Source organism: Budorcas taxicolor, chromosome Y (assembly GCF_023091745.1).
Source record: "Budorcas taxicolor isolate Tak-1 chromosome Y, Takin1.1, whole genome shotgun sequence".
NCBI lineage: Eukaryota > Metazoa > Chordata > Mammalia > Artiodactyla > Bovidae > Budorcas > Budorcas taxicolor.
In genome coordinates, this window is record NC_068936.1 from 6577435 (window position 1) to 6585924 (window position 8490).

Sequence of the window (8490 nt, forward strand, 5' to 3'; positions counted from 1 at the left end):
GCTTTGCTTATACCCTAACTTCTTTCAATACGAAGGACATCCAGAAGCCCCAAAAGAGGGTGTGGAGCTCCTAGAATCTCTGAAGGGTGGTGGGGAGGATGCAGCTCCCAGCTCAAGCTACAACATCTCTTTAATTTATTGAATTACCAATAACGTGCTCCTCCCAGGGCAGGTGCTCAGTGTGTCACATGAAGAAGAAAATGAATTCCTGACCCTCAACACGTAGGGTCTCCTGAAGGAGTAGATTCTTGGGTATTTTAAGCATATTCTTATTGTTGCTTGGGCTCCCACTGTGCCTCAGCTGGTAAAGAATCAGACTACAATGTGGGAGACCTGGGTTTGATCCCAGGGTTGGGAAGATCCCCTGGAGACAGGAAAGGCTACCCACACCAGTATTCTAGCCTGGAGGATTCCATGGACTGCATATAGTCCACGTGGTCACAAAGGGTTGGACACAACTGAGCACCTCTCACTTTCACTGTTGCGGTAGAGTTGTGTCTGAGTCTTTTATGACCCCATAGACTGTAGCCTGCCAGGCTCCTCTTTCCATGGGATTTCTCAGGCAAGAATACTGGAGTGGTTGCCATTTCTGCCTCCGGGAGAGCTTTCCGACCCAGAGACTGAACCCAGGTCTCCTGCATTAACAGGTGGATTCTTTACTGCTGAGCCACCAGAGATCAATCTTTCCCAAAATATTGGATGACTTTACACCCTGGGATTCACTTCACTTCAGAATCAAGTGAGGCAAACTTTGAACTCTCAGATTCCCAGGCCCTCTCCTAGGGAAATTTGAATTTCTTAGGTGTGATGTGCAGCCCTGGAATCTTTATGGTTGATAATGTCCCAGGTGATTCTGAGATTTGAGCAACCTTTAGAAGCATATGAAAGTGAAAGTGTCAGTCGTCCAGTTGTGTTTGACTCTTTGCAAACCCATGGATAGTAGCTCACCAGGCTCCTCTGTTCATGGAATTCTCCAGGCAAGCATTACTGGACTGGATAGTCATTCCCTTCTCCAGGACATCTTCCTGACCCAGGGATAAAACCCTGGTCTCCTGTACTAGAGGCAGATTTTTTTTCTTACTCTCTGAGCCATCAGGGAAGCCTAGAAGCATAAATAGTTAGTCAAAATGTTCCTTCCTTTTCCCTAAGTTTTACAAACATTTTAAAATTGACATCCAAAATGTTTTCATTGTAAGGTAAGCACTGCAAAGAATGTACCTTTTGGCATACAATAAAAATAAACCCTTTAAGTAAATCAAAGTAGGAATTCCCTGGCAAGCCAGCAGTTAGTGTTCAGTGCTTTCACTCTGGTGACCTGGGTCCAGTCCCTGGTCAGGAAACTAAGCTCCTGCAGGAAGTCTCATGATGTGTCCATAAATAAATAAAACTGTTAATATCATGCTTTCAAATATATCCTGAAGAGTGTAAAGAGCATAGAGTTTTAAGAAAATATTCAGTTTTATTCACTGATTTGGCTTCTTCGGGTCTTAGTCGTGGCATGCAGAATCCTTCTTGCATTCTACTGCCCTCTGGCATGTGGGATCTTACCCACCATGTATTAAACCCACATTCCCTGCATTGGAAGGCAGATTCTCAAGCACTGGACCACCAGGAAGTCCCTAGCCTTGGATTCTGATAGTCACCATCACTGGAGACGGATATGGCAACCCTTCAGCATTTTTCCCCGGTGAATTCAATGGGTAGAGGAGCCTGGCTGGCTACAGTCCATGGGGTCCCAAAAAGTCAGACACAGCTGAGCAACTAGGCACAGCACTGACCATCATGCTTCTTAAAAAGTATAAAACGAGCTTTTTCTAATGGTCAGTTTTTATTTTTATTTTTTTCCCCCTGCTTCATTGAGATGTAATGGACATATATTCTGTTCATTTAAGGGGGACACATGTTGATTTGATAATAACGGTATTTTTGATGTTATATCGGATTACAGCATTTGATATCACGTTCATTAGTGAACATCACTTTTGTTCTCATTCAGTGACTCTATTGCCTTATAATGAATGGAAATACACATATTTCTCCTCTGAAACCCTCCCTCCCCCGACGAATCTTTGTGCACAGGGCTGTAAAGGCAGTGGGAGGGAAAGCTTGAGATATAATCTAGGTGCTGCAAAGGAGGACAGAGAAGAGAGGGGGTAAGGCGGGGAAGGGAGAAGGAGGGGGGTGAGGGTGTGACCTGACATCCCTGATGTGGTTTAAGAAAACATGAGCCCCTGACTAGAAAAACCTGCTGGGGTTCAGCATGTAGATCCACATAGAGGGCGCTGGGAATCCAGCGGGTGCTGAGTCTTCAAGTGCAGATCACTTGGGAGTAAGCTTGCTTCCTGCCCTCCTCACCCTGCCTCCACCCCAACCCACACCCTTGCCCTCGGAAGAGGACAGGGGTTTGCTGTTTACAGCTGGAGAATTTTTTTGCCTTTGGAAGAGAACTCCTGACTTCTTAGGTTCCTGACATTAGCCCATGCCCTGTTGGAATAGCTGTAGCACCACCATTCCTTGCCCTTAAGCTGTTAAACCCCAAATAACTAAAGATTCAGATAATTTGGAGATAAGGGGGTGGGCCTCTGGATGCCAGAGATGCAAGTGGGGACTCTCACCACACTGAGACCTGGAAAATAGCCCCTGGGAGGGGCCCTGAGGCCCCACCCACATTCTTTCCTCTCTCTAACATTATGCTAGAAATGTTTCTAGTTGAAAGATCCTATGGGGAAAAGCTGGTTCAGAAACCTGATTGGAGCCCGGTTTGGGTACCATGGATTGGACTAAAATGGACTTTAAAAGGCTTGGAATCTCCTGATGCAGGCTTACTGAGAAAAGGCTTTTGGAGAGCCAGGTAGGAGTTCCATGGACACTGGACACAGGAAGCGGTGCTGCTATTCCCAGAGAAATCTTTCCGGGACGTGGAGACAAAGACACTCCAGCTTCACCCTTCACTTGGTCTCAAAGTAGGAAGTGTTTTGCTGCACTGAGTCAACTGGACTTCAGGTACTGGTGAGCCATGGGGTTTGGAATGCTTCATTTTTTTCTTCGCAGCCGTGAGTCTGCAATATTTCTCTGTAAAGGGCTAGAGAGTAACCAGGCATTAAGGGCCATGAGGTCTCTCCCATTAGCAGTGTGGAGTAGCCTCAGTCAGTGACAAATGATCATTGCTGTGTTCCAATAAAACTTTATTTGTGACAGTGAAATTTAGATATCATATAATTTTCACGTCACAAAATTTTCCTTTGTTTCTTGCCAAATTAAAAAAAAAATGTAAAATTATTAAACTTTTTTTAAAGTTAAAAAAAAAAAAAAAACTAAACTAAAAGATAGAAATCACTGTTTGCTGGTTGGGAAAAAGAAGAAAAAAAGAAGGGAAGCAAGCCAATTTGTCAATCCCTGTCTAAACCATTTGCCTGTATAATGCAGCTAGCACCCCATTAGTGACTTGTGACATGAATTTAGTAGGCTGGATTCTGCTTATGAAAAATAGAAATTTTCATCCAATTTAAGATGACATCAGCTGTAAGATACATTATTCCATTTACTTTTGGCTACACCCAGTGGCATGTGGGATCACAGGTCCCTGCCCAGGGATTGAAGCTGTGCTCCTGGTCTGGAAGTGTGCAATCTTAAATACTGGATTACCAGGGAAGCCCCACAGCATTATTTTTCATACCACTATAAAACATATATTTATATACCTATATATGCATGTTTGTTCAGCTGCTTCAGTCATGCTTGACTCTTTACAACCCTATGGACTGTAGCCCACCATTCTTCTCTGTCCACATGATTCTTCAGGCAGGAATACTGCAGTGGGTTGCATGCCCTCCTCCAGGGGGTCTTCCTGACCCAGAGATGGAACCTGCATCTCTTAGGTCTTCTGCATTGGCAGGAGGGACCTTTACTGCTAGGGCCATCATTTACACACAACCAAAAAAACTATGATATGCTACCAATGAAATGTGATCTGGTATCACAAATGGTCATATGTAAACTTTAGAATGTCCCTCAATGTCTATGAAACGTGTTAATGGCATGGAAGCTGTCAATATATGTGTTCTATGGAGCGAAATTGTGTTACAAAGCTTTTATTTCAATGAGCACCACCGCCCCTGTCAGCATCCAGCTATATACTGGCTGACTTTCTCTCTTGCATGGTAGTTTGTTTTTCATTCAGATTTGGAAGTCATTAAATGCTTGGAGAAATTGCTTCTCACCCTTTTGGCTAAGATCAAGTGTAAGTACCTGTGGAGCCAGGAATGAGTGGGCCGAGCCTGTGGTACAGATGCATGATTGTTTAATAACAGTTACTGTTTATTTATGCAGCAGACATGTAGCACTGACAGACACTACATGTTGTTCGAGAAACCAAAATACAGCAACCCAATAGCTCTGGAGCTGAATATGGCATGTGAGTTGGGGGAGGCTGTGCTTTCTGACATCATGGTCTGGAAAGCCTGGCAGGGAAACTGTGGACCGAGGCAGGTCAGGAGTTGGGGTACTTGAGACAGCATCCAAGGCAGGCGGAGCAGTAGAAGTCTTGAGACGTCCCCATCCTTCCTCCTCGGTACCCTTGGGAGATAGGGTCTGGGAACCCTGCACCTGGAGATATTAAAATCCATGGGTGCTCAAGTCCATTGCATAAAATGGTGCAGTCTTTGCATGTAACTTAAGGGGATACTCCCACATGCTTTAAATCATCTCCACATTCCCTATAATACCTAATACAATGTTGATGCTGTGTAAATAGTTTCAAGTACAGTGTAAATGCTCTCTAGAGAGAGAGAGAGTTGCCAACATGAGGCAGGTTCAAGCCTTGCTATTAGAACTGGCTGGAATTTTTTAAAAAATATTTTGGATCCATGTATAGACTATGGTGCCTTCTGGACTCAGAGAGTGGAGGGAGTGAGAGGCACACCCAAGGGACAGCTGGGGGCTCTTTTGGACATTTTCTGTCAGTCAGTATTTCTGAGTGAGATTGTAGATCTATAAGCAAAACGGTGCCTACCAGCTCTCCTGCAGAGTTGAACAGGAGCACTGGGGCCACCACGGGGAGACAAGGCAAAAGTGGTGGCTGGAGAAGGAAGTTTAAAACGGTCATGTCACTTAACTGAGTTTGAGATGTTTCCTTATGTCTAAGGGTGTTAATAGTTATCTCAATGTTTCAGCCAATGATTAAATCAAGTACTAATTTTGTCTTTTGAAAGAAATATAATCTTCACCACTTATCGGCAGAGAATAAGTTTCAAGACCCCCAGGGGACATCGGTAACCTCACACAGTATCAAACTCTATATACACAATGGTTCTTCCATGCAAACATACCTGTGATGAAGTTTATTTTATAAAAGCACAGTAAGAGATTGGCAACTGCCTAATAATAACAGCAAAGTGAAAGTGAAGTCGCTCAGTCGTGTCCAACTCTTTGCAACCCCATGGACTGCAGCTTATTACGCTCCTCTGTCCATGGGATTTCCCAGGCAAGAATTCTGGACTGGGTTGCCATTTCCTTCTTCAGAGGATATTTCGGACCCAGGGATTGAACCCGGCTCTCCCAAATTGTCGACAGACACTTTACCGTCTGAGCCACCAGGGAAGGTGTAATAATAACATAGAACAATTATAACAATATACTTTTATGAAAGTTTTGTGAGTGTAGTCTCTATGTAAAATATATTACTGTACTAATTGTGTGATTTTGTTTTCACCCTAACTAAGCACTTATTATGCTGTGTGTCCATACCTTTTGTAGTTTGAAGTTTGACAGCAAAACTAACCCAGATTTATTTTCTCTTCTTCACATTCACCACAGATATTAGCAACCTCAGCATGCATTTTTTCTTTCTCTTTTTATATCAAATTGAGAACTTCGATCTTTTCACTTAAAGGTAGCACTTAATGGATTTTCTCTGGCATATCTAAGTGGAAAGCATCACTCCATTTATGGTTTGTGGCCATTATTGAGTAAAATAAGGATAACTTGGTCACAAGCCCTGTGACATCTCAACAGTCATTGTGGTAACCGAGTGACAGACGAGTGGGATGTGCAGGAGTAAGGAGCAATTCACATTCTGGGCAGGAGGAAGCAGGATGGTGTGAGATTCCAATCACAATCCTCAGAATGGCCTGCAGTTTAAAACGCATGAGTTCTATATTTCTGGAGTTTTCCATTTAATATTCTCGGTGAACAACTGAGGGTTATCTGAAACCACAGAGAGTGACACCTGAGATCGGAGGGGATGACCTTGTCTGGTGATTGCTTTCCGGTGGAAGAAACACTAGCAGGGGCCACTTGAAGCCAAAAGTGATTGCAAAATGGCCCATCACTTCCCGTGTAAGGAAGCACAAGCACCACCACAACCTGAGAAAATGACTGCTGCATCCAAATCCAGAGATAAGGACATGAAGATGCTGAGGTCATTTTTGTTGGAGTGGAGCACATCAGTGAGGATGCTGAAACCCTCTTTGTCAGAGTGACTTCAAGTTCAAAGCCAGTCATTTCTAACGTTTTGAACAGAGTGACCAGGGACTCATCTTCAAGAAGAATGAAGGACCACGTGATCCTCCTGGATCCCACCGGATCCCTCCTGCACGTTGCAACCTGCAGATCTTAGGACCCCAGCATCAGAGCCAGCTCCGTATCACCAGTTTCTCAGTCTGCATGGGGAGGAAGAGGCAGTTCTATTATTTCTGAGCCTTCATCTAAACCTGAATATAAAACGCGCTCTTCGGAAACTGTCCTTCACAATTCAGAATTGCTCTCTCTGCGGCCTCACTGTTTCTCTGGAGCTGTTCTCTCATTAGGAGGCAAGGATGAAAGCCCTCTTAATTCAAAGTGGTGTCCCACTTCAGATGTAAAATTTAACAGTGGAAATCCCAAAAGACCCAAACTCAGCAATGGAATCCCAGGGGGACCTGCCTCCACCATGGCCCTCCAGGTATCTCTCCTGGAAAAACACGATTATGACCTTGGAAGATTCCCCGACCTCACCGAGCCATGTTCATGGTGGGGCATCATTTTCATGGACTCATGCCAATGATCAGGTATGCTTCAGTCTTATGGATCCAGAAGGAACATGCAGTTTGTAAGGGCTGGAGAAAATGGACTTTTTGACTCTTGAAAATCAGAGTAAGACTGCTGATCCCATGAAAGTAAATCTGACCACGTTATTTGATGCCTTTTACCATGACAGCATACAAGAGACGGCACCAGAACAGAAGACTCACACAGCCTTTAAATGCCTCAGCTGCTTGAGAGTTCTAAACTATGTCAAGTATATGACCCACCTGAGGAACCATCTAGAGCTTGAGAGGCAGAAGGGTGACAGCTGGGAAATCCAAACTACCTGCCAGCACTGCCACCCCCAGTTTGCCACCTCGTTCCAGCTGCAGTGTCACACTGAAAGTGTCCATGCTTCCTGGGAGCCCTCCACGGTCTGTAATATCTGTGAATTGTCCTTCAAAACAGATCAGGTTCTCTTACAGCACATGAAGGACAGTCACAAACCAGGCAAAATGTCCTATGTGTGCCGTGTTTGCAATTACAGACTGTCAGCCTTTGGGAATGTAGAGGCGTATTCTAGAACATGGCATGGAAACATGAATAATTTGTCTGTTTTGCCTCGAAATTTTCAAACTGGTGACATCCTTCGTAAATCACGCTTGGAGGCACTGGAACAAGAGGGTCTTTCCATGTTCCAAGTGCTGGCTACAGTGTTTGAACCTGAAGGAAAAGACAGAAACCCAAACCAAGAATCATCTGTCATTCAAAAAGAAGAGCAATTGCGAGGGTTGCCTCCTGAAACAGAGGTCATGATCCGAAGTTCAGTTCAGCTGGGACTAAGAGAGACAGCATCCATCATTGTGAGGAACTCTGACTCCCAAGCACCACCCAGAAAAATTGCCAAGGAGATTGTCTACAAACACAAAATATTCCAGACGTGTTGCAGCAAGGGATCGGGCTAAAAAATTATGCTCTACCCATTTCCAGAAATTCAAAAAAGCCCTATTAAGATTCAGCCAGCTGTATATAAAGACCCTGCCTGGCTTTTGTTGTTCAGTTGCTCAGTCGTGTCTGACTCCCTGTGACCCTATGAACTTTAGTATGCCAGGCTTCCCTGTCCATCACCATCTCCTGAAGCTTGCTCAAACTCATTCCATTAGGTTGCTGATGCTATCCAATCATCACAGCATCTGTCATGCCTTCTGCTCCTGCCTTCAATATTTCCCTGTATCAAGTGTTTTTTCCCAATGAGTTGACTCTTCCCATGAGGAGGCCAAAGTTTTTCACAACTTTTCTTCCAAGGAGTGAGCATCTTTTAATTTCACAGCATCAGTAACAATCTACAGTTATTTTGGAGCCCAAGTAAATAAAGTCTGTCGTTACTGTAACTGAGATTGTATTTGTTTCATCTCTCTACTGTCAAGTAGCTTTGAAATCTCCATGTTCCTTCCTGGCCATGCTCTGCCCCCTAAAGTAACCGCTTCT

The 8490-nt window shown here is 44.2% G+C and overlaps 1 pseudogene; it reads left to right on the forward strand.

The window, feature by feature from the left end:
- The first annotated feature begins 6317 nt into the window (after positions 1–6317).
- Positions 6318–8014, forward strand: LOC128071083 (zinc finger protein 280A-like; annotated as a pseudogene).
- Positions 8015–8490: the final 476 nt, after the last annotated feature.